Source organism: Chrysemys picta, chromosome 10 (assembly GCF_011386835.1).
Source record: "Chrysemys picta bellii isolate R12L10 chromosome 10, ASM1138683v2, whole genome shotgun sequence".
Lineage (NCBI taxonomy): Eukaryota > Metazoa > Chordata > Testudines > Emydidae > Chrysemys > Chrysemys picta.
In genome coordinates, this window is record NC_088800.1 from 12,471,933 (window position 1) to 12,499,338 (window position 27,406).

The 27,406-nt window shown below is 47.8% G+C and overlaps 1 protein-coding gene across 6 annotated transcripts in view; it reads right to left on the reverse strand.

Moving 5' to 3' along the window:
* SLCO3A1 (solute carrier organic anion transporter family member 3A1) overlaps positions 1–27,406 on the reverse strand; it is a 219,635-nt gene that overhangs the window by 123,073 nt on the left and 69,156 nt on the right. The window lies entirely within an intron of this gene.

Consider the following 27,406-nt stretch of genomic DNA (forward strand, 5'->3'; position numbering starts at 1 on the left):
CTCAGCCACAGAATTTCATCTGTTACCACATTCCCGTCTTTATTCCCATAAATATCGCAGAACAGGAGAACAGAACTTATCAGACTAAAGAGGCAGCAGGAGGACAAGACTGATTAGAGGAGAGAGTCAGACAAAAAGGATACCCTTATACATTCATATCCATGAGCTGCTCATCTGAGGATGAGAGCTTTAAAAGGTGTGTGAAAACATGACATTTAAACAGTAATTCATTACCTTTTTTCATTAAGCTTGAATGTTTATCTCCAAGCATTCAATTACTGACAGGATAGCATCAGAGTGGGGAGACTACTTAAATTAGAAGGTCAAGGAGACAACTACCATTTAAAAAAACGTTGCACTTGCATGGCGAAGCATGCAAGTCTCTTTAGAGGATACACAGGCTTTTGAGGAGATTGGGATCCAGTGTGCTGGCATTTTCTGGAGCAGGCAGTTCAAGTCAAGGGCTTGTCTACACTAGACAGTTTTGCTACTTTAACTATATAGGTGTAGTTAAAGAGGCAACTCCCAACATAATGTGGATCCAGTTATAGTGGCATGAGTGTTTTTACTGGTATAGCTTATTCTGGTTTGGAAAGCAAAATAAGTTGTACAAGCATAACTTCGTCCATGCTAGGGCTATGAGAGCAATAACTATTATCAGCGGGGAAAAAGTCACACCCCTTACTAACATCCTTATACAGTACTGGTATTACTTTTCTAGTGTAGACCAGGGCTCAGATACTGCAGTGAGGAGGGCAACATAAAAACCTGAACAGAATGAAGTCTCCGTAAATGGACATGGATTCACCAGTCTCTCTCATTGGTGGTACTTCACCGTGTGTTTTCCTCAAGGCAAGACCACATGGCTAGCAGTCTCATTACACTTTCCCCAGCATTTCTGTGCTGTACCACCAGTGCTTTAGCACAGTGGTTCTCAAACTTGGGACTCCACTTGTGTAGGGAAAGCCCCTGGTGGGCCGGGCCAGTTTGTTTACCTGCCGCATCTGCAGGTTCGGCCGATCGCGGCTCCCAGTGGCTGCGGTTCGCTGCTCCAGGCCAATGGGGGCTGCGTGAAGCTGCGGCCAGCAAATCCCTTGTCCCGCGCCGCTTCCTGCAGCCCCCATTGGCCTGGAGCTGCGAACCGCGGCCAGTGGGGGCTGCGATCGGCCGAACCTGTGGACCCGGCAGGTAAACAAACCGGCCCGGCCTGCCAGGGGCTTTCCCTACACAAGCGGTGGCCCCAGTTTGAGAACCACTGGTGTAGCAGGATGAATTCACCCAGTGAACAGGGTCTTCACCGTTTTAATGCCAAAACTTGCTCACTTTACCCAATGGCCCTTTACCCTTTAACTTTAATGGGATGAGAGACAAGCACAAAACAACGACATGGTCCCCTTCCCCCACAAGAGAGCAGGATTTCCTATAATAATAAATGATGGTAAAGAATAGCAATGCTTAGCACTTACATAGGACTTTTCAAAGTAGGGGAGCATTATTATTAGAGCGGGTTGGGATTTTTCAATTAAAAATTTTTTGTTGGAAAATGCCCATTCATCGAAACAAACCTTTTGTGAGAAAGGGTCACTTTCAACAAATTTCTTGAATCAAAACATTTAAAAAAAAAGTTTAACCATTTTGAAAGTATTTTGTTTTGACTTTCTTAAAAACAAACAAAAAAACATACAGTTTTCCTTATTTCAAATGATTTTGTGTTTTAAAATGAGAGCTAACTGGAGTAAAAAGAAATGTTAAATAGTCAAAATTAAAATGAAACTTTTTGAAAAATTTCAGTTTCAGTTCACGAAAATGTTCAGGATTTTGACTTTTTATCCCAGTTTAGGATCGGAAAAGTTGTTGATGACTTGAGAATTTTCATGGGACAGGAAAACCATTTCCCACCCAGTTCTAACTGTTATCCCGGTTAGGGAAACAGAGGTGAAGTGAATGGGACACACAGGGAATCAATTGCAAAGCCAGGAAACCAACGAAAGTGACCTTTCCATTGGGTTGCGTGATGCTTCCTTTGCACGAGAGCTTTGATCTATCTAGTTCAGTATCCCACCCACCACGGGCGGCGTATGAATGCGCCTTTGGGGAAGGCTAGCCCCTGGCTCCTCCCCCTGTGCCTGAGGCCCCGCCCTTTCTGCTCCTCCTTCCCCACCAGAGCCCAGAGCACACTGCCCCCCATGGCCGCTGGCCCCCCGTGCGCCCTGAGCCCCAGCACTGGGCAGGCAGCATGGCTGTAGGGCCCCCGGCCCCAGCATGGTTGCAGCACTGGGAGGACGTGGCCCCAGCCCAGGGTTCTTGTGCGCACCGCAGCCCTCAGCCTGCCTGCCCCAGCCTCTCAGCCACAGAAGGGAACAGCAGGCAGGAGGGGGTCTGGGGGTAGAGCATAGGTGGGGCCATGCCAGGCACAGCCTCCCCCTGCCTACGATAGCCACCACCCATGCCGCCCACAGCAGAGGACAATACCCTCTTCCCCTTCCATACACATAAACTTGCATCCAGCCCTGTTTTCCCTCCCTGTTGCTCTCACTCTCTGTAATAATCTGTCATTCAATGGGTCCCTGCCCTAGGAGCAGCCCTCCCTGCCCTGCTGCCATTCCCCAGTGAGGTTGAGCATTTGATGGCTGTACTGCGGGTCAGAAAGCTTAAAAGCCATCAATTCCGTAAATCCCCTTTCCAAACACACAGACAGTAGCTGCTGCCGTGGCAATGGCTAATCCACTCTTAATGCAGAAGAACCCAGTATTTTAGTAACCAATGTGGTTTCGGTGTGGGAGGTATTTAGCTTGTAATCCTTACGGTGCACCTTCTCCAGACGGATCCAGGAAGTTTCTTCGCCCAGCAAGACCTCAGACATTCATGCTTTGGAAGCCACAAGATTAAATGTTATATGCACTGGGTTCCTGCTTTTAGTCCCACATCCTGAAATTCATGTGCAGCTAAAACAGAAGCAAAAATATACCCACACTCCGTGCACACAAAGCTACCAGACAACATGTAAACAAACCCTACCGGAGCTTTAACTCCCTTTTATTTTCTTTTTGTTGTTTGAACGGCTCTGAAAATTATCAGTCTGGGATCCCAGCTGCCCACTCCACTAAATAATGTAATTAAGCACTTGGATGTGGAGCACTGTCATTAGTCAGCAACCTAACAATGGAGGTCAGAGGATGTGCAACTAGTACATTTTACTACAGAGGGACTCAGTTCATGGCTTAGGGCCACACTGTGCCCAAGCAGCGCAGGAGAATGCTATGTGCGTCTGGGGGAGCCAAGGAGCCTGTGATACCCTCACACTTGTGCCCATCCCTGGCTCCTTCCCAGAGCTTTCCCTGGGGGGAGTAAAGATTCTCACTCCCTCTAGCACGGGGATATACCTGACCTTGCTCACCTGCACCTGTATGTCTTCAGCTTGTGATACATTCAGAACACACAGGCAGGGCCGGCTCCAGCATTTCTGCCGCCCCAAGCAAAAAAAAAGCCGCAATTGGCGGCAGCAGTTCAGCGTCAGGTCCTTTGCTCCTAGAGGGAGTGCCTGCCGCCCCCGAATTGCCGCACGTGCCGCCCCTCTCCCTTGGCCGCCCCAAGCACCTGCTTGTTAAGCTGGTGCCTGGAGCCAGCCCTGCACACAGGACCAGGTCTGACTAGTATTTGGACGCAGAGAGAGGTGGAAGTGTTCTCTCTCCTCCAGTATCTAGCCTGTGGCCCAGTAAGATGAGAATGGGAAGGGTGCCACTGAGAGCCCCATCTTCAAAGAGATGTTCACAATGTTCTCTCTGCAGAAGGCCCAGTAGCGCGGTCAGCCCACGTGGGAGCTGTGTATGGGGGCAGCAGCTTCCTTAGGCTACCCAGTGTGGGCACAGAGAAGGGCAAGGAGTGTCTCTTTTGTTCTGTGTTTAAACAATGCCTAGTGCAGCAGGGTCCTGGTCTATGGCTGAGGCGCCCAGGCTCAACTGCAACACAAGTAAATGATAATAATTGAAGACTAAATTTGACAAAATGCGTCATTCACCATTAATAGCTTGTTCGGCTCTGCACTTAGTCTTTCATAAGCGCCTCTTTCTCTGAATACACATTTTTATATGTGGCTTTATTAGGTTTGAGGAGTTCGCTCTAGAGTCCTCCACAAACCCATCACAGTGATACATGTACAAAGGGGACTCATGAATAATGGATGCTTTCTAAAAAATTCATTGTTAGTCTCCCTGTTATATTGCTGTTTCAGCAAATAGGTTTTCATTAGTTGGTAAATGCTGTGATAGTACAATTATTCTATGAGAAATCAGATTGCAGAACAAATTAATGTGGCCACAATGCCATCTATAGTCCCTTTCATTCCAAGGGGACTATTCTTCCCCCACTGATCAATGCACAGGGAAAGGAGATACTCATTATTCCTAATAATACTTTCCCTTTCATCCAACAATCTCAAAGCACTCTACATGATTACTGTTTGTTACGGTAGCCCCAACCGAGATCAGGTTCCCATTATGCTAGGCACCGTACAGACACCTAGCACCAGACAGCCCCTTCCATGAAGAGCTTACAATCTAAATAGACAGGACAGACACAGGGTGGTAGAGGAAACAGAAGTAAAATGACTTCTGCAAGGTCACACAGCAGGCCAGTGGTAGAGCTGGGAGTAGACTGCAGCTCAGTAGAGTCCCAGTGCAGTGCCCTGCCCGTTGGATCACACTACAAACAATACATGGAGGCTCATACCACCAGATAAGTACTATCCCCATTTTATTGATAGGAAAATAGAGGTGAAGACAGGTTTAATGATTTGCACAAGATTACACAGTAAGTCGGAAGGGCAACAGAACACAGACATGCTAATGCAGGGATCAGCAACCTTTGGCACGCGGCCTGTCAGGGAAACCCGCTGGCCGGCCAGGACGGTTTGTTTACCTGCAGCATCCACAGGTTCGGCAGATCGCAGCTCCCACTGGCTGCCATTCGCTGTTCCAGGCCAATGGGGGCTGTGGGAAGCAGTGCGGGCTGAGGGATGTGCTGGTTGCCCTTCCCGCAGCCCCCATTGGTCTAGAACGGCAAACCGTGGCCAGTGGGAACTGCTATCGGCCGAACCTGCAGACGCTGCAGGTAAGCAAACCGGCCCGGCCCGCCAGCAGATTTCCCTGACAGGCTGTGTGCTAAAGGTTGCCGATCCCTGTGCTAACGCCTAGTCCTCTGCCCTAACCACTAAACCATGCTCCCTTCTTTGGTCAGATGTTCCCGTGAGAACCAGAGAGACATGACTTCCCCACAGACACCAGGAAGAATCTATCTATATCTGTATCCTCTTTGCCTCTAGAAAAAACTCATCTTGTTTCCCCACCTGTGCCGCTGGCTGATTATTACGAAGCTGGCCTGACAATGCTAGAGAGCTATTTATTTATTTATTTGCCCTTTCAAACACTATTGATATCTGCCCCAGTGATATCGAGATAGCAGCTGAGGCCTCTGTGCCAGCCGTCCTGAAGAATTCATACGTGAGGAGATAATAACAAATCTTATTAACTGCTTGGAGATGGGAGACGACAAAAAATAGAGAGTTGAAATAGAGCGTTGGATAGGCATATAAATCAAGATCGATCTAGAGCAAAACACAGGTGAATAGCATTTTCAAATGCAGTCCACAGGGAGGGACCTTTAATATGATTTTAAATATCTATAATGTTGCACATCTAATTAGAAAACCATTTTCTCAGACTTTGAGTAGCCCTATCTGCGCTAGGACACTCATTCCATGCTGAAGACAATAATCTCCCCTACCTTTTCAAGTCCAGACAGATCACAAATTTCACTTCTCTCCCTCTCCCATATTAGTGGGCAAGAAATTTAAAGGGCCAGCACACCTCTTATTTAATGAGATCTAGATGTTTTTATGCGTCTATTAAATACTGTGCAAGAGATCCCATTTCTCCCCAAACCTTTACACAGGGTTGTTCAATTAGCTGATTTAAATATGTAACAAGGTGCTTTTTAAAGACTTAATCCTGAGAAGTAATAGGATTACTTTTCAAATCAGAAAGTAACAAGAGTTACTTTTCCTGGTGGTTGGAGTTGGTCAAAAAGTGAGAACACGCTTCATCAATTGTGAATGTTTCCCTCCCACCCCAATAATCTGGCTGTTTTTTGTTTTTTAAATCAGAAATTTCAATGAAAAATAATAAAAATTTCAAAACTCGGACCAGCTCAACTTCTGATTCTATCTCAAGTGTGAGCTGTGACAGCTATGAGCATTATCACGTGCTCTGTGTGACCCACAGTCACAGTCGGAGTTGGGACACTGCTAGCTAGTTCCAGAAGCAACTCCAGTACCTCACCAGACCAAAGGAAAACTGACCCCCTCCAGTCTAGCATTTGAAGACCAACACCATGCACAATACACAAGTACTTCAGTCTAGTATTTCCACAAGAAAGTCTAGCTATTTCCAGAGAGGCATGGACTAGTGGTCTGAGCACAAGACTGGACTTTAGGATCTCCTGCTTATTAACACTGATATCAACAATTTCTCCCTCTGTGGCCATATGTAAGTCACTCATCTCTTGCAGGAGGGATGGAGGGATAGCTCAGTGGTTTGAGCATTGACTTGCTAAACCCAGGGTTGTGAGTTCAATCCTTGAAGGGGCCACTTAGAGATTTGGGGCAAAAATCTTCCTGGGGATTGATTGGTCTTGCTTTAAGCAGGGGGTTGGACTATAGAGGAGGTCCCTTCCAACCCAGATATTCTCTGTTTCACTCCTGGTCAAATGGAGTTAGTACTCAGTTACCTACCGCACAGAAGAGGTGAGAGTTACCGTACTATTTGTTAAGCCTGATGGACAGCATGTTTGGCCCAAGATGGAGACACTGCTCATGAAGGCACAAGGAGCAGATATTACAGTGGATTTGACAGTCAGAATCATTAGAGCAATGCCGGGGGTGGGCGATGCTTTGAGGAGAATGTTTGCACTAATCTAAAACCTTGTCATTCTCCACAGAAGCATCAGAGAGAGAGAGAGGCCAATTACTGATGCCAAACTATGGGATAAACCCAGCAGTCAGGAAGGAAATTTTCCCCAAGGCACATTGGCAATGACTTTGGGGGCGGGAGGGAGGTTCACTCTTCTCTGCAGGATGCAGGTGAATGTCAGTTGCCAGCATTCTCTGGGTGTAACTTACTTAATCATTCCCCTGCAATTGTGGGTCCTCAGGCACCAGTGCGCCCCAGCCCTGATCCACCTCCTGGCCTCCAAACCCCTTGAGCCCAGCCTAGGGATCACACCCTCCTGCACCCCAAACCCCTCAACCCCAGCCCCACCCCAGAGCCTGCACCCTCGCTCCCTCCCTCTCCCACATCCCAGCCAGCCTGGTGAAAATGAGCGAGCGAGCAAGGGAGGAAGGGTGTCTGCACATTTATACTGCAAAAAAAAAACCCCACACCACCTTGAGTCTCAGAACTGGGTCTACAGTCTCAGGCTCTTGTTACGGTGCTTAAAATAGCCATGTAGACGGTCCTGCTCAGGCTCTGAGACCCATTACCCTGTGTCAATTAAGGTGCTACTCAAGGTAAGATTGGCAGACTCAGCCTCTCAGGAAGGGTTTCCTATCATTATTTCTGTCTGCTGCTTCTCCCAGAAAAGTCCATTTGAACAGCAGCAATGGAAAGAATGAAATAGGCCAGTTCACTCAGCCTCTGTCTGGCACAGCTCGGGTGTTTGCTCTTTTCTGGATTCGCATCAGGAATTTAGTTTGGAAAGAGTCTTCGCCAGGTCCAACTGCAGGAGCCGTTCTTTAAACCCAGCAGCAGTGAGGGCATTCGTGCAACCGCAGAGATTCTCTCTCTCCCGGTAACTCCGCTCCCTTTATTAACAAACTTTATATAAACTGATTCAGCTGGAAAATATACTATGGCCTCTGGATCCAGATTATGATTGTTTTATGGACTAGAAATGTAACACTATTTGAGCACATTTTCAATATATTTATATAATCAGAGTTATATATAGGTGCTCAGAAGTTATGACCTCTCGCCTGTTGGATAAAGTTCCCATTGCTTTTGACAGCAAGTATTATGGCAGAATTTCCCACTGGCGATGGGGGGGGGGGGAGAATCACTTCCTTCAAAAATCAAACCCATGTATTTTTAGTGCATCTAAACTGCAATGGGAATTTGTTTTTTTAAGTTGGGCTAAGTAGTTTCATCAGTTTCTGACCATGGTGGCATAAAAATCTTCATATAAAGATTGTTGGAATCAGGCCTATAAAGAAAAAGAACACAACAAAGCTTGGTATGATTGCAATACAGCATTGTTTTCATTCAGTCGGCAGCACTCTAACCTCTGGGGCTGAAGGTTGTGGGGTCTAAACCCTCTCACCACCATATCTTGGGTTCATATTGTGTCGGATATGGCAATTTCCTGCACTATCGTTGGAAGATCTTCCTGAATTAAGTTTAAGTATCTTTGGAGTCCATTGCATTAAATGCAAAGGTGATATATTCTTGAGGACCTGGATAATCAAAGAACTATATTGAACAATGTGGCAGACAAGAATGAACTGGGACAATATGTGTAAAGGGGATTTCCTGTTAAATATTGAGGGGGGGGGGTGAATGTAAATCCTGCCTCTTGTTATGCAAAAACTCAGCCCAGTGGAACTAAGTCTTGAGGAGAAGGTGATTGTCTGCAGATTTCCTGTCCCCAGGGTCCCAAGATCAAAGGCCCATGCTGTATAAAGATGTGACTCAGATTCATGGGAGTGCTTGTTCTGAGCAAACAGCTGCTGCGAACTTGTAACCACAGAAAAATCCCTTGATGGGGTCTGAAGGATTAATCACCTGCCAGAGTCCTTGTTGGAGTTGGGGCGATCTCTGGTCAGCTTATTAGCATGCATGTAGGTTCTTTAATGGTTTAAAGTTTTGTCTGTAATGCTTTCACCTTAAGAATAAGTGTGCTTGCTTAGAAAGATCTGTGTGGTAGCTTAACTGTGGGCTATTACACTGTTTATAGCATCTGAGGAGAAAGCACAGTAGGCCTGCTTAGACAGTCTGACTCGCTGGGGAACTCACAGTGTAGGCGGGGAACTGTGCAGCCTGGAAAAACCCTGGTCAAGAGGGGGAAGAGATGCAGGTCTCTGCCCAAGAGAGGTGACAGCTGAGAAGCCAGGAACCTAGAGGGGGTGGCCTGCTAGACCAGTGGTTCTCAAACTAGGGCCGCCGCTTGTTCAGGGAAAGCCCCTGGCGGGCCGGGCCGGTTTGTTTACCTGCTGACACGGCAGGTTCGGCCGATCACGGCCCCCACTGGCTGCGGTTCGCCGTCCCGGGCCAATGGGGGCAGTGAGAAGCCGCGGCCAGCACATCCCTCGCCCGCGCCGCTTCTCGCTGCCCCCATTGGCCCGGAACGGCGAACCACAGCCAGTGGGGGCCGCAATCGGCCGAACCTGCTGCGTCAGCAGGTAAATAAAACTGGCCCGGCCCGCCAAGGTGCTTACCCCGGCGAGCCGCGTGCCGAATGTTGCCGACCCCTGATATAGCACTTTTCATCCAAAGATCTCACTCCAAGCACTTCACATGGAGGGTAAAATACAAATACTCCCATTGTACAGATGGGGAAGGCCAGGCACCAAGAGAAGTGACTTGCCTGAAAGCACGCAGCATGTCAGTGTGTCAGCTGGAAATAGACAGACCGAGCTGTACATACAAAGAGCAACTGACCTATTGCCAGCGGACGTGGGGCTGGAGGGGAGTAACTGAGGCGCTCGGTGATTTCAGCTACTCAGCCAAGAATGTGGTTTGCAGCCTTCAGCGTGTACTGCTCCCCACCTGGGCATTGAGGGGAGAACACTACGCGCAGGAACAGGAATGGAATGTTGACCTCCATCATACTGAGCCCTGGCTATTTGCATGGCTGAGACGTCGCTTCTTAGATGTGTGCGAACACTGCACACTCCCTATTTATAGCTTCTACAAACCCGCCTTTGACAAGTAGCGAACAGCTGCACTACACTGTATTCTTTATGGAACCTGCATTTCCAGGGAGGGTCATGATGGTTGTGTGCGTGAGATTTTGATTCCCGTGCACTGCAAGGACAAGTATAGAAAACTCTCCTGCTTGTTGGTCAAATTTGTCACCCCAGTTCTGGGAAAAGTAAGCTTGCTTCTTTTGTTCGAGGCTTGTTAAAACAGGAAATGAGACATCCCTGGGATTGTGTTTGTGTAAGTATTGCCATGGCAACAAGTAAAACCCATGCCAAAGTTAAGTCTTCTATAACTCAACTGGGAGGGCTTCCGTTACAAGCTTAGCAAGGAGTGCTTGTGCTTTCTCTCCAACAGCTGGAGAATGGGAGAGGAGAGGGGCCCGTCCCTGAAGGATGTTGTTCCATAGTCAAGTTGTAGTTGAAGGAATTAGACCAGGAGTGGGCAAACTATGGCCTGGGGGCTGCATCTGTCCCATCAGATCTTTTAATCCAGCCCTCGAGCTCCCATTGGGGAGCGGGGTCGGGTGCTTGCCTTGCTCCGCACGTGCCGTAGTTCTCAGAAGCAGCGTCATGTCCCAGCCAATGGGATCTGCAGGGGCGGTGCGTGCGGACAGGCAGCATGCAGAGCAACCTCGCCGTGCCTCTACATAGGAAGCGGAGAGGGGACATGCCGCTGCTTTCAGGAGCTACTTGAGATAAGCGCCACCCGGAGCCTGTACCCCTGACCTCCTCCAGTGACCCATCCCCCTGCTCCAGCCCTGATCACCCTCCTGCCCCCCAAATCCCTTGGCCCCAGCCTGGAGCACCCTCCTGCACCCCAAACTCCTCATCCCCAGCCCCACCCCAGAGCCCACACCCCCAGCTGGAATCCTCACCCCCCCTGCCCAGAGCCCTCTCCCGCACCCTGAACTCCTCATTTCTGGCCCCACCCCAGAGCCCACACTCCCCACTCCAGGCCAATGGGAGCTGCTGGAAGCGGCGGACAGTACGTCCCTCGGCCCGCGCCGCTTCCAGCAGCTCCCATTGGCCTGGAGCAGCGAACTGCGGCCAGTGGGAGCCGCAATCAGCCGGACCTGCGGACGGGGCAGGTAAACAAACCAGCCCGGCCCACCAGGGACTTTCCCTACACCAGGGGTCGGCAACCTCTGGCACGCGGCTCGCCAGGGTAAGCAGTTTACTTGCTGACGTGGCAGGTTCGGCCGATCGTGGCCCCCTCTGGACGCGGTTCGCCATCCCAGGCCAATAGAGGTGGCGGGAAGCGGCGCGGGTGAGGGATGTGCTGGCCGCGGCTTCCCGCTGCCCCCACTGGCCTGGGATGGCGAACCGCAGCCAGTGGGGGCCGCGATCGGCTGAACTTGCCACGTCAGCAGGTAAATAAACTGGCCCGGCCCGTCAGGGCACTTACCCTGGCGAGCCGCGTGCCAAAGGTTGCCGACCCCTGCCCTACACAAACAGCGGCCCCAGTTTGAGAGCCACTGTTTTAAATAATGCGGTCTCACCACAACGTGGTCTCACCGCAAGCCTTCGGATACCCCGGATGCTACAATGCTGTAGGCAGCAAACACTTTAATAAAGTAATAATAATGATTTAAAATGATCAACATTTCCGTTGTGACACTATTGACACGCACGACGATACAATCATTCAAAACCTGCTGGCATGAAGAGCGCAGCACGGTTTGGAGGTTACCTCCATTGATGGGGCAGTGCTCTGAACGCCTCTCCTACTGGCTACCGTGGGCACAGCACTCTAATGCTAGCCACAGCTCTGGAACTCAAGCGGGATTGATGGCCAGCAGCAGGAGCCCATCGAAGAGTGCCACCGACTTGTTGAGCTAAGCTGGTAGAGGGTGGAGGAGGGTGAGTGGACGGGGTGCTTTGTTTATAAAAACGTCGCCTTTGGGGAGAACGGAGCAGCTTGAAACCGCAGTGGCAGGTGTCTAATTGAGACGCAGTCAAGGAGAGAGGCATAGTTTCTGCTCAGAGATTTCTCTCAACTCTGGTGGTACAAACCCAGAATTAGAATTGAAATTAAATATGAATGATGTTCGTGACGTTAGGCAGGCTGCCGCGTTCAAGTGAGCTTCACACAGTGAGCAGTACAAGCCCTTTATCGCTACAGAAATCCCCAGCCTGCATGGCATCAGGAAATCGGAGCTCAAGGCAGACGACCATAAAGTGAAAAGGCAAATGCCCGTCCCTTTTCCTTTCAGCCCTTTAGGAATCCTTTGTATTTGCTGCAGTATTTTGATTCCAGAAATAAAGCTGTGGGAATAAAATAAATAAATATATGCGGGGAGAGGCAGTGGTAACTGCTGTCAGATATCAGTCTTTGAATCTCAGCTTCCTCCATCAGTGACTTACTATTACTCAGCGTGTACGCTCTTTGGAGGAAGAACCGTCTTTTCGCTCTGTGTTTATACAGCACCTAGCACACAAAGGGATCCCGGCCCATGACTGGGAATCCTCAGTGCTACTGCAGTACAAATAATAACTTAATATGTATAGAATAGTAGTGTTTAGAAGCCCCAGCTGAGATCAGAGCACCACCGTGGTACGTACTGTACACACAGTAACAGACAATCCCTGTCCTGGTTTCAATGACACTTAAGCACATACTTAACGTTTAGCATTTGCCTTCATACTTTCCCGAATTGGGAGCGTGAAGTCTATTGAACCTCACCCCCCACTCGTTCAGACATTCATATTAGTGGAGGATCACTGGCTCCTGGTTTCAGCTCGTGCCAGGCGTAACACATCTGCGGCATTTTGCTATTTTTGCCTCTAACCCGAGCAAAAATCCAGGGATAATTATAACATGGGCACTTACCACCAACACTGGCCTCACTGAAATATCAGGCTTCCCCACATATGATGGAACTTCCTCAGCATAGGAAACACCACAGTGAAAACACAAGATGTGGTAGCTATAATTCACGACCAAGGAGAAGTAAAACTCTGGCATGACAAAGGTTGATACTCTAGCGGCAACCACTGCAAATAGCACTTTATGGATACCAATCAGTAATACCCCAAGCACCATGGGAGGTTTTACAAATGGGGAAACCGAAGCACAGAGAGAGGGGAAATCATTTACCCAGGTCTCAAGAGGAAGCTAGCATCAGTGTGGGATTATAATCCAGAACATCCTCTCTTCCACTCCTATACTCAGAACACTAGATCACACTCATCTCTCTATGGAAGAGCTGAGGACTGAGAAATGGCTCATTTTCACACAGCAAAGATCCACGTTAGCCAGGCTTCCTTGGAGGTCAGTATTCTCACTCAGTCAACTAAATATCGCGGTTACAGGAACACAAAGGAAACATCTGACAATGAAAAATTAAACAGATTCCATCAACCATCTCAGCTCTGTACAAAGAGCAGATGTTAAAACCTTAAACTGGTATCAAATTCTCTCTCTCTCTCAGAGGTGGCAGGTTTTGAATGGCTTGGTAATTAAAAACTCTAAAGATTGTTGGCATTGACTCAGCACACTTTATGTCCACAGAAAAGGCTCGTTTCTTCGCTCTGCAGTGCCAGATATCAAGGCATAGCAGCAATATTTAAAAAGCCACTCAACAGCCAAATTCCGAGAGTGGAAAAGCTAAAGCCAGCCGTGCGCAATCTCTGTAACACCTGCAGGAACTCCTGACAGATCATTAATCTGCATGGACAATAAAGTGAAGGGAATAAAAACAAACAAACGTGCAACCAACGTTGGTACTTTGCAGGTGAGCGGCATAGATTACGTGTTTGCTTTCTGCAAACATTCTGTCCTCTCAATACAGAGTCTGCTGACTGGCTTCCACAAGTATCTTCCAAAGAGCTTTTCGAGAGCACGTCTCAGCAGGGCAGGCAGTGCGTGTTCTTTATCAGGTAAATCTAATGAAAAAAACTGAAACTAGCTCATCCACACACTTGGAAAAAGAAACATGATGTCCCTGGCCCATCTTGCCACCTCACTGGTGCTGCTGACCCTCCTTTATTGAATCATTCTGCTAAAAAATAACATTATTCACATTACATCTAGGCCAGGGGTCGGCAATGTTCGACATGCGGCTCGCCAGGGTAAGCACCCTAGCGGGCCGGGCCAGTTTTATTTACCTGCTGACGCGGCAGGTTCAGCCGATCGCGGCCCCCACTGGCCGCGGTTCGCCGTCCCAGGCCAATGGGTGCTTACCCTGGTGAGCCGCGTGCCGAACGTTGCCGACCCCTGATCTAGGCCAACTTACTTCATCCTGAGGTATCCCCTCTCTAGCAAGGACACCCTCAAACATGTTGTCTGGGACACTGATTTGTATCATCTCTATTGCATGTTCTCCCCATACAGTGGGTGCTCAGGATACTTCTGTAGGTAACTGTGCACTGTGTGCTTATCCTAGACTAACATAATTCAGTTGCACGGTGAGGCATAGGCTGATTGTGGAAAGGCAATTAGTTGTTCTGGATTTTCCATTTCTCCTTAGCTGTATGGAAAGCAGCTTCCACATAGCAAGGGGAGAGGTAGAAAAGGGAAGACTCTCCAGGCACATAAAGACTAAGGCAAAAGTACAACAATCATGGTTTATCCCTAGCACCAGGGAAATGAAGGGTGACCTCAGAACTTCCAACCTCCTTTTCAGGCAGCTGAGGAACCAGGTGCCCCACAGAGAGGAGAAACTTGGTCTCCAGGGGAAGAAGAAATGAAGATCAGAGTAGGTATTACTAGGAAATGAAAATAATCCAAACAGGATATTAGGAGCAAGTATCCTCGAGCTCTCTCTCTTTCTGTGTGCGTGTCTCTCTCTCTTCCCCCCTCCCCCTCCCACACCCACACACAGAGTGGGTGGGATTTGCAGAAACCACTCACTGTTGGCTTAAATCTCCTCCTGGGAGGAGGGTGAGGCCTAAGGCAAGTGCTTTTGAAAATCCCATCCAGTATGTACACAGCATACCCTATACACTCAAATATCCCACATATATCCTACACACATGTTCAATATCCTGGAGAAAACAAATTCTTCCCTTTCACTGAAATTATTTTTCCATACACAGAACTTCACAGGACGTCCCCTGTGTTTATGAGATTGATTTTTCCACTGAGAGAGTTTAAAAATGAGAAATGACAATTTCTGAAAATGGCTCATGCCGAGGTTTACGTCACCCACCCTCCCATTGACTTTAATGAGTACCTCATAGCTGCAACTGTGCGCGGAGCTTTCTGGAATGTGGTGGACTGTGGTAATTTTTACTTTAATGAGCTTAGAGTGGTGAGGAGGACAGAAATCCTGGAAAAAAAACCACAACCCTAGTGTGTGAGAATATGGCTGTGTGGGAGAGACTGTATGTTCTCCTGAATGATTTCAGGGATTAGAAATATCCATTACAGTTAGAACTTCTGTGGCATCTACACAAACTAGCTAACAACTGACTAGCAGGGATCATTTGTTTACAAGATGAGGGAACTGCTCCTTTATACACAGGGAGGGGATTGTGTGTAGTGGGAGGGAAGGACACCTGGAGACTTGGATGGAAGCTGAGAACTGGGGATGGAGGAAATTGGGTTGTGGAAAGTTGGGTTGATGACAGGAGAAGAGGGAAATTTCAGGCTGTATCATCGCCAGAGCTGGCTGGGAACCGGAATTCATGTTCCATAGGAAACTCTGACATTTCAAATCCATTTTCATTCTGAAATGGAACATAAAATCAAAATTTGGGGAATTTCTCACAGAATGAAAATTCCTAAATTACATTTGGGAAAAAAAAGGGCAAAGTGACATTTTGTTTCCACCTTTTCAAAATGCTGCCAGCACTCCACAAGCTGCCTGGAGCCCTGGGTAACCTGGCAGGTAGAGAGCGGGGAGCTCAGGGAGGCTGAGAGTTGGGAGCCCTGGAAGGGTGTTCCAGAGCCACGGAGGCGAAGCTTCCTGCAGTGCTGAGGAGTGCACGAGTCAGGAAGCTGAGAATCATTTTCCCATAGAAAAAAAATCAACATTTCCCAGTAAAATTTAAATTTTCCCATGAAAAATGTCAATTCTACAGAAAGTCAGTCTTCCATCTGAGAATCGTCCTGATGAAAAGTTCCCAACGAGGCCCAAACATTACCACAATCACCCACCCAGTTCCCTTGTTTATCTGGGGGTGGAGGGAATAAACTGTGCCAGGACCATACTTAGTGCTTTGCATGCTGCTGGGCATACTGGGAGACGGAGCCTCCATTCTTGCCAATCTTCATGGGTATGTGGGAGGTAGCAGCTCTGTAGAGCCCACTTATCCTCCCACGCTCCAACCTGTGATGCCAGCACATGAACAGTATTCCATGATTTTGCTCTTTAGTTTAAAAAACTAAAATGTGGGATCATGCACCATGCGACTATTACTACCATGATTTCTTCTCTGGGCATGTCATACCCTTCTCCCCACCTTTCTCCCGCCCTTGTCTTTCTAGATTACACAGCCTTCAGAGCAGGAACCGCCTTCTGTGTTTGCAGCGTGCTTGGTTAGTGCACTGTGTGTGCTGTAGCAACCTCAGTAAATAACAGGCAACAGAGAGTCCTGTGGCACCTTTAAGACTAACAGACGTATTGGAACATAAGCTTTCGTGGGTGAATACCCACTTCGTCAGACCCACAAAAGCTAATGCTCCAATACATCTGTTAGTCTTAAAGGTGCCACAGGACTCTCTGTTGCTTTTTACAGATTCAGACTAACACGGCTACCCCTCTGATAGTAAATAACAATAGTCTCGCGTATCGTATTGCTATACGCTGTCTCTCTCCTGTAATTACTCCATTCAATAAAGCTTTCTCTGCTCATTTAATTATTATTTTTTAAAACACTTATAAGTCACCAGATGAGGCTTCAAGCTGCAAAGCCTGAAACATGATGCAGGGAATTTGCTTCATTCGCGTCTCTTGGAAATTTTCAACTGAAACTCCAGTTTTGCTTCCATCTCTTCTATTCCTCTGCTCTTCCTTCTTATTGTTATTCTAGACAATTTGCATGACAACACTGGATCGTTGCTTTATTTTTAAAACAATTCTCCTGCTGCTCCCAACATCACATTAATAGTGTTTATATAATGTTTCAAAGCCCCGTGCAAACATTAATTAAGCCTGTCAACGTACCTGTGAGATGGATAAGCAAATATTATCAATCCCCATTTTATGGATGATAAAAATAAAACAAAGGTTAAGATGCTGAGGGTCTATTTTCAAGAGTGCACATGAAAACGTGAACATGCACTTCTGTGTGAACAGAAAAGCAAGCGGGTGATGCACCCATTGTGCATACATAAACTCAAACTAGGTTCTGTGCTCCATTGGTCTCAAGGATACACAGCAAATGAGTCTCAAAGCCAGGAAGAGAATCTTTATTCATGGTTCTTGTCCCGCGTTCAAGCCCACTAGACCACATAGTGACACCACAGTCCAGGGTGAAGACATTGTTTGTTGCTTATAGAGAAGATACTGATTACACAAGAGAGACAACTGGGAAGGAAGTCAGAAATAAAGAGCAGAAGCAGAGCGGTTAAAAAACTCCAACTGGGTAAGTGGGTTTTCTCTCTGTCAACATGAAACTTCTATGCTCTGTGGTTCTCCAAGTGAAATGCACGATATGAGTTCTGACCTATAAAGTCCTAAAAGGCTAGGATCTGCTTACTGAGAGATGCCCCCTCTCTCCCTGGACACTGTCACAACTGATCAGCAGAGGTGCTCAAACAGGAGCTCCTTCAATATAAAGAAGAAAAGAGCGTGGGCAGGGCATCCTCCATGAGAGGCCCTCAGCTTTGAAACGTGCTCCCTCATTGGTTAGAAAACAGTCAATCAACTCCTTAGTCCAAAGCTCTTAATGCAGAGGCTCTTGGAGATGGGGATTGTTGCTTGAGATGCACAGTTTCTGAGAGTAGCTTATTCTCCCTGAGTTCCCCTTTTGCTGTAAGGCTTAGTCAGTTCTTACTATATATGGTGAAGGATCTTGCTAGAGTTGCTTGCATGCCTGATGTGTGTTTTAATACAATTGTCAAGGGCACCTAGAGCTTGGGCGAGGTGCATTTTTTTTTGTCTTGCTCTTAAATGCACCAGTGAATGATTAATTAAATTGCTCAAATGCAAGAAAATGAAAGGAACTTAAAGAAAAAAGTTAAAAGGCTTCAAAAGGGGCATGTCCAAAACCCATTAAAAAACAGGAGGATAAAGAAAAGTGCATCGGAATCTGCACAGTCTAATTCGCATGACCCAAAAATCTTCTGTGCAGTGTACATCGAACTGTGAAACAACTTTGATCTTGGGCCAAGTCATGTTTCCTAGCCTGACGCATCATTATCCAGCATGACATTGCATTATGACACAAGGACACTGATGTAACCCGCAGGAAGGCAATGCAGAGCAACGGCAGGTGAAGAGGAGTCAAAACCTGAACATTTTCATTATAAATAGGACTTAATAAAATACTAAATATGAATGAGCTCAGGCCAGATCCTCAGTGGTGAAAATCAGCATTGCGCCACGGAAGTTCATGGAGCTATTCTGATTTACCCCGGCTGAGGAGCTGTATAAACTGTGTAGGTAGGATATGTTCAATCATGGACACGGACACTGATCTTCAGAGCCAGCGTGACCTAGTGATCAGAGTAAGAACACCAGGGTCCTCCTCACGACTTTGTCATGGATTTGCTGTCTGCGTCACTTAAGGCCTAGATCAGGGGTTGGCAACGTTCGGCATGCGGCTCGCCAGGGTAAGCACCCTGGCGGGCCGGGCCAGTTTTATTTACCTGCTGACGCGGCAGGTTCGGCCCATCGCGGCCCCCACTGGCCGCGGTTCGCAGTCCCGGGCCAATGGGGGCGGTGAGAAGCCGCAGCCAGCACATCGCTCGCTCGCGTCGCTTCTCACCGCCCCCATTGGCCTGAGACGGCGAACCGCGGCCAGTGGGGGCCGCGATCGGCCGAACCTGCCGCGTCAGCAGGTAAATAAAACTGGCCCGGCCCACCAGGGTGCTTACCCTGACGAGCCGCGTGCCGAACGTTGCCGATCCCTGGCCTAGATGCTCAGATGCCATTCACACAACTAAATTTAGTCACCCAATATGCTGAGCTCTTTCTAGATTGCCCAATACCTAATCAGTCAACCAACGGCCAAGCTCTGCTATTGGTTACCCCAATAAAGTGACTCCCGATTTACACCAGCATACCTGGAAAGCAGAATCTGGCCATAGGATTTTATTCCATCTCCCAGCCGGATGCCAAAGCTCCCTGTTCTGGCCAAGCTGGATATTGGGATTTGAAATCCAGAAGCAAAGCAGAGATGCCTGCCGACACCCAGAATCCGTAGCCTGCTGCCAGCTATTTCAAAATGAGGCTGCAAGCTTCTGAGCTCGCCCAGGAACCAGCTGCATGGCTTGGGGAGTGCTTGCAAAGACACACAGAGCTTGAATTTTTAAATTTAGTGAATTTTAAAAGCGCACTGTAAGTAAATAAATAATAAACTTTCTTCACAGTAATTGCCTCCTCATCCCCCCTCCCCTTGATCCTCATTGCAGCCCATAAAGAAACAAATAACTCCCATTCCCCAACTGTCTGTTCTTATTCACTTGACTCCATTATTTCAGCTCTTTCTGGCAGGCTGCATGGGAATGAGTGCTGCATGGGAATATGTCATCAGATTGATTTTTGTGGTGTGCATGTGGTTTGATTTTCTCGCTGAGAGGGTCGGATAGAATCTGAGCTGCCTGGGATGTGGCCCGGCTCACAAGGTTCCATTCCCAGTCTGTTCTGTCCTCATATTCGATGGCAGCATAATTTCATATTTAGGTATTAATACAAAAAAGATTTATTTTGCTAACCCGGTTTCAGCCAGAAACTCTCTAGATGGATATAAATATTCTGTTTCCACGTGCATTCCAGAACAACAAGTCAAAACAAATAGAACCTGTCTTGGTTTGTTGTTTGATTGGGGGGGATGCAATGTTTATCGGAGATTTTAGGCCTTTCAGTTCCATTAAACATCATGTTCTTCTGCAGTCACTGGTAAATACAGCAATACTGAGGCAACTGGGCGTACAGTATTTCTGGTTCATGGGCCTCACTGTTCTGCCTCACTTGATAATTACCTGTTTTGTTCATTCCCTCTGAATCACCTGGCACGAGCCACTGTTGGAAGATGGGATACTGGGCTAGATGGATCTTTGGTCTGACCCAGTATGGCCGTTCTTCTGTTCTTATGCCTTTGGACAGATGACTACCAAAACAAGGCAACTTGTGGGCATCAAAAAAAAAATTTGCAAGAGGATTAATTCCTTCTGAGAGGCAAGTTCTCAAAGATGGACTCTTGAATGTTTACTAAGGCCTGGTCTAAACTCTGTTTTTGTAGTTGTATCATCAGGGGTATAACTTTTTTCCAATATAATTATACAAGTGTGGATGTTGTAGTGGAATAAAGATGCCGTACACCACTGTAGCTTATTCCCTTTCCTGAACACACATTTATACCGGTAAAACTGCATCCACACAAGGGGTGTACTGCTTTGCCTATAGCACTGTAGTTAAAGTGGTACAACCTGTGTGTGTAGATAAGGCCTAAGATACCAAGGCACCATAGAAATATTTAAGACAAAGGCCTCACACTATTTATTTGCTTACAATGTCCTTATCTCAGGAGTGGAGATGCACTGAACACAAATAGTGCAAAGAAGCATTGCACTGATAAATGCACATATATTTAAGGGAGTGTGTGTTACCAGGTGGTTAATACAGAGGTTGTGACTCAGGAGACCTGAGTTCTGTCCCCAAATCTGCACCTGACTTGAATGCTGGGTGGTTTGGATGCTTATCAAATCCCTTATGCCCGGGGAGCGCGGCAGGGGAGGGCGCCGAGCCTGGCTGCGGCCCCGCTCTCCCTGGCCAGCCGGAGCGCTGGGGGGAGGGTGGCGAGCCCGGCTGTGGCCCCGCTCTCCCTGGCCGGCCGGAGCGCCGGGGGAGGGCGGCGAGCCCGCCGCGGCTCTGCTCTCCCCGACCAGCCAGAGCACCAGGAGGAGGGTGGAGAGCCTGGCCGTGGCCCCGCTCTCCCCGGGTGAACGCCGCCCCCCTCCAGGTGCCGCTCCAAGCACATGCTTGGAGGGCTGGTGCCAGGCTGCTTATGCCTGCAAAACCAGGTTGTAAATCTCAAGGAAATGAGCTTTCATGCAGGATCTCCAGGGTTTGGTTTCAATGAGAGTTAGGCACCTAAACACTTTTGGATCTGGCCTCAGTTCCCTGTGCTATCCTTGGGACTGAGACGTTTGTTGCTTTATGACTTGGGTTGAGAATCCCTTTTGGATTTTCCAAGATACATAGTTCAAGTGTTTGTTACCTATGCTATCCATTAACCTAGGAGACAGATTTGGGACAGGGTTTTTTTGGGTGGGGGGGGGGGTGCATTGTCTCTGGAATTAATTGATCTCGTGTCCATTTTTATCTCTCTACAAATCCTCTGACATTTCCAGCTCTTGTAAAACGAAGTTCCATACTAGTGATGCTAAAGCCAGCGGAAGCCTTTTCCAGCAGGGGACAAAGACTGAAGTGTTCTATGCTTGTTCACCAGACTCTCCACCTCCCACTTTCCCAAACACCGGGGCCGTCTCTTTGAGATGAAGAGTCACGATCTGCAATGCAGGCAATTCTTTAGAAAACAAAACTGCCTCCCAAACATTCTACAGAGCTCAGTGCTACAGTGGGGGGCCCAGTCTTCCCAAGCGACAGCCTATGGAGTGTTCCCCCCTGTGCCCAAGTGCCCATTTCTGAGCACAAATGTGGGGCTTGTGGGTACAGTTTAAGTGACCACGTTTGAAAACGAATGCTAAATAATAACCAGAGGAAAAACAAAATGTCCCTGGCATGAAAGTCTCCAGCTGAGGTCTGAAAATCAGTGACTATTAAGAGTAAACGCCGGCAGTACAACGGGCTCGGCCACAGCCACTGCAGGTGTACGGGTTAGCTGGGAGGCAGATGCACTTATATATTGAAACAGGAGTGTGCAAATGTGGGGTTCTGCAGCCAAAATCTAGATTGGTTTTGCTTTGACCGGTCACTGCTGCAGCCTTTCGTTAAATGGAGAGTTGGTGACGCAGAGAGCGACAGCAGGAGGCTGTTCCAGACAGCGGAGGCTACAAAGGAGAAGGCTCTCATGACTTTGCTGGAGTTACATGGCATTTTGTCCAGATGAGAACAAAACGGGGCAACTCCCTCCCTCAGTGACAGTGCATGACTGAGCCTAATACAGCACCCAGGCAGCTGACCCTGCAGAGGTAAACGGCAGAAAGGAGAGAGGCGTTAGCTGAAATTAAACAGACAGTGGATTAGTAAAGGATTTTCATCCTTGAGCTGGCTTTCTCCATTGCAGGCAGTTCACACCGAAATATACTGGTAAATAGAAACCAGCAGAACAATGATGCAGCTTTGATGTGGTGCAGCCTGAGGGGGGGAGGGGCAGAAATTGGGATCTATTTGTGTTTTCCTGTAAAAAGGGTAAAATTTGTTTTCTTCAGACGTGGGAAGTTCCGCTCTGGGAATGACATGCAATGCGAACCGTAGTTACAATGGCTGAATTCTTTACGAGGTTACCGCCACTCCTCCAAATGGAATAAACAACAGTAATCAAAAAATAAAACAACGTCTTCTTTTATATGTGATGAGGGAACAGGGCATCAAAATAAAGTCTTACACTTGAAAACAAACGTCATCATTAACGAACAGCGAACATGGCTGTGAACGACGACGCAAAGCGGGTCCTCTCCTCTTTCGGAGGCATTTGGAAATGCGTGACTGAATCACAGGAGCTGCCTAGAAAACTTGCTCTGACCCGTTTGTTCGACTCCTTCCCCATCTTTAAGAAGTCAACTGCCTTCCACAAATAAGTTGTGTCAACCGCCGCAAGCCAGGGCCTGATGTAAGAGAGGTTCTAGGCCAAAGTCCACTTTCAGTTACACCGGTTCAAAACCAGAGTAAATCAGCAGAGCCACCAGATTTACACTGGTGTGAGGTAGACTGGGAATCTAGCCCTATATTAGTAAGTCATTGCTACTAAGCAACTATTATGGGGTTTGTGTAACCGCCAAGGTGTGGGCAGCCAGGCCTAGAGGATGGAGCCAGAGTCAGAAGCCAGGGAGCAGGCCAGGAAAGGAACATGGAAGGAACAGAATGGGAGCAGGACAGGAGCAAGGCCTGTTGTGGAAGCCAACTGGGGAGCCACCTAGTTGCACAGACACCTTCCTGGTGTTCCCTCCGGGCTTAAGTAGTGTGCCTGGGCCAATCAGGGACCTCAGGAGCACTGAGAGTCTGGCCCTCCGTGGACAGCACATCTTGTGGTGCTCAGGCCACAAGGCTCACCGCCTGCCAATCACTGCTCTGCCAAAGCTGTCAGGTGGCGGCATGGATGCAGCAGTTGCTCAGGGAACGCTGGGTTCAGCTGAGCAGGGGAGGGAGGGAGCAAAGAAGCCCTTTGCATCTCCCTGATCCTGAAGCCTGCTCTGCACTTAACTGATCCCCAAAGCAGATCAGAGCAACCTCAGAGCTGTCCTAATCTGTGCCCGCTCCCAACAGCCGCAAGGTTCATTTAGCCACAGACACACACCCCTGCAGCTGAAAGTAGTAGCGGCATAGCTGCTGCCAAGGTGGCTTTGTACATCCAAAGGCTTCTCCTCCTCGGTGCAAAGCTTTAGAGCAGTTTTTGCCTCAGAGCTATGGATACAGAAGGGTATTGCAAAGGCTGGATCTGTACGGAGGCAAGATATGGGTGTCGGGAAGGCCAGTGAGGAGGAGTTTACTGCATCCCCTAGGACTAGAGCTGCACCGATGCTTCCAGGTGCAGCGCCGGGATTCCATCAGTTCTATGTCAGTGCATTTATTGCTGGAACAGCGCCCTGTTCAGTGGCTTCCAGAAAAGCCCTGGCTGTAATGATCTTGGAATGTTCAAAGGTGCCAGAATCATGAAGCACTCAAGCCATCCAGAAAAGAGAAATGCCTCTGCAGAGTAATGAAACAGCAGTTTTGCAGGAGAGGCTACATCAGCAGGCATCTTAAAGGGGATTGGGCACCATTCACAAGTGTAAGGAAGCTGAAGGCCAAGTGTCTCTTGTTCAGCAGGCAAAGCATGGGGGCTTTGATCGGCTACAAATGAACAGTGCTCACAACATGAGCCTTCTTGCTCCTGGACCAGAGTGCTGTGGGTTTAAGTCCCTGCTAGGATCTGGGTTTTAGGTTTACACCTGTGCTGACACTCCCAGTGTTCAGAAGGGAGAGGAACATTCTCCAGAGTAGCTTTAAGCCAAAACTGCTTCCTCGTGCAATGTGAAGGTCCCATGACTCTGGGTGATGAGGTCCAAGACTTTCCTCTCCAGAATAGTTATAAAATAAGATAATTTCCTAATTGGTTTCAAATCCCTTATTCCAGTGTTTCCCAAACTTGGGACTCTGTTTGTTTAGGGAAAGCCCCTGGCAGGCCGGGCCAGTTTGTTTACCTGCTGCGTCCTCTGGTTCGGCCAATTGTGGCTCCCACTGGCCACGATTCGCTGCTCCAGGCCACTGGGAGCTGCGGGAAGTGGTGGCCAGTACTTCTCTCAGCCCGCGCCGCTTCCTGCAGCCCCCATTGGCCTGGAGCGGCGAACCGCAGCCAGTGGAAGCTGCGATCAGCCGGACCTGCAGACACGGCAGGTAAACAAACCGGCCCGGCCTGCCAGGGGCTTTCCCTAAACAAGCGGTGTCCCAAGTTTGGGAAACACTGCCTTATTCTGTTCTTTATTTTACTGCATTTAAAAATAAGTTAGCATAACAATACAGCTGGAGAAAAATGCCATCTTAAAGATCCATAGTGCTCTAAAGACAATATACATATATCACTTTGCCCACCACTGAATTGCAACCACCTCTGGGGTAGAACGTGGCAGCTGAGTACACACTATTTTTCAGGAGAGCAATTGATGCTGTTATTTTAAGCTAGAAAGACAGGCCTGAGCCAGAACCTCAAATCCAGCTTCACACTAACCTCCAGAGCTGAACCCACCACAATAATTTTGGGTAAGAGTTGGTTCTCACAATAGAAAAGGCCTTTGCCTCCCTGAACTGGACTGACTGAAGCACAAGAGGGCAGAGTTCTTTAGAAATCAGTCCGTCAATTTCATGAGTGTTCCAAATTTTACAAGGAGAACTTGCCAAAAGGCAGCATTGTCAAAACCCTACCCTGTCTGAAGCCTAATACGGACCCATTTCTACTAATGCGTTTCAGAACCTTCTCTCATTTTAATTGCAGTGAGCATGAGCCACCAGTATGGAAGTTTTCCATCAAAATGTTTTTTCGACAGAAAATGCAGTTTCGGCAAAATCTAAGTTTTCCACAGAAAATTTTCAGTTTTGCCAGGGTTCCCCCCCACCCCAAATCCGGAAAATTGAAATAAAAAGTTTAATGTTGAACAGGACAAATATTTTGGTTTGTTGAACCAAACGGAAATATTTAGTTTTGAGTCAGTGCAACAAAAATTGTGTCTGTGTGAACTGATGTGGAGCCTCTGGGGGGTTGTGGTTCAAGGCCCCATGTCTTCATCTCTGGGTGAGGCTGCCCCACCAGACTACACCTCCCAGGATACTCTACAGTCATGGGATTCCCAGGATTCAGCAAGACAGGAGGCGATAGCCCACCATGGGGCATGTAGTCCAGTTAGGCAGCCTTGCCCATGGAGCAGAACTATAACTGCCATGAGCTACTGCGGCACCTCAAACTCATGCAGTTCAATGTTGATCTGAGCCAAAATGGAGCACTTCAACATTTCCAAATTTAATTTTTTTCTGAACTTTCCATCTGCAAAAAACTGTAAATTTTAACTTTGTCCTTATTCAGGATGAAAACAAAACGTTGACATACCTGAATTTCCCATGGAATGGAGATTCTACTTTCCAAATCAGCTGGTTAAGTACTCTCAGGTGGAATGTACACTGGACGTATGTGTAGGCATGCGTGCACAACACTTTACAGATATTGATTCACGTGCACACACAGTCCTTCCTCACTCGTGTAATGCTGGCCCTGAGGAATGTGAATCAGGTATTTGGAAGGCAGGAAGGTTTGGCGAAGCAGAAGGAAATCAATATGTGACAACTATAATTCTCTGCTCAATAATTACACAGGATTTACACTGCTGAGTAGGCTCCTGTATTGATTTTTTTACACAAATATTTACTGCACGAGCAATACAGGTGCAAGGCTAAATCTGTGGCTCTGCCTTTTCTCTATACTGATTTTAAAAAAGCCATCACGATTGTATATAAAGCTGTAACTCCTTCACCCGGATGACTACACACACACACACACACACACACACACACACACACACACACACAGGCATATTCCTTTCCCATACCCGCTTTGCAATTCTTTATCTGACAACTACTCCCTAGCCCAGTACAAATTTTACTCAAAAATGTTACTCTCTTGATTCGAGTTTAACAAATTTGTTGCGGTTCACCAAATATTAAGCTAGGTGATGGAATCAGAAGGACTTATTAGCTAGAGGTGCTTGGAATAGCGAAGTCTGTTGAATGAAAAATGTAAAGATTTTTTTAATTTCAGGTGAAATTTTATTTTTTGTTTGTTTGTTTTGTTTTAATGGGCTAAGTCCTACTCTTTTTAAAAAATTGTCTCCTCCTTTTTCCACTCGGAAAGAAATGAAGGTATAAAAGAATAAAGTATGGGGAGGGGAAATTGAGGTAAACACATATTTTTAAGTTTCTGAAAAGGTTTAAGTAGTGAGAGAAAGTGGGATTTCCCCCTAATTTCAGAACAAAACATTTTGAAAAAATTCTAATTTGTCATTTAAAGAAGTTGATTGAAAAAGGGTTTTCTTTTTGGCAAAATTTATTTTGGGGGGGGGGGTCATCTGAATGAAAGGAGTGGTTACATATAAAATACCACAGGAAGCAGAGACGCGGGGGTGTTACATACTTGCTAACAGTGCTTCTCAAAGTTGGTCCGCCGCTTGTTCAGGGAAAGCCCCTGGCCGGTTTGTTTACCTGCCGCGTCTGCAAGTTCGGCCAATCGCGGCTCCCACTGGCTGCGGTTTGCCGCTCCAGGCCAATGGGGGTTGCTGGAAGCGGCACGGGTCAAGGGAGGTGCTGGCCGCCCTTCCCGCAGCCCTGATTGGCCTGGAGCGGCAAACCGCAGCCACTGGGAGCCACGATCGGCCGAACCTGCGGACATGGCAGGTAAACAAGCCGGCCCGGACCGCCAGGGGCTTTCCCTGAACAAGCGACGGACCAGCTTTGAGAAGCATTGGGATAGAAGACTAGATGGACTGTGAATCTGAGCTAGTCTGGCAATTCCTGTGTTCTATGCAGTGAGACAGACACAAAGGAGGAGAGGGGGAAAATTCCTCGTGAATTCCTGGCAACTGAAACTGACACTAGCCCCTAAACAAACATGCCCTGCCTAAAA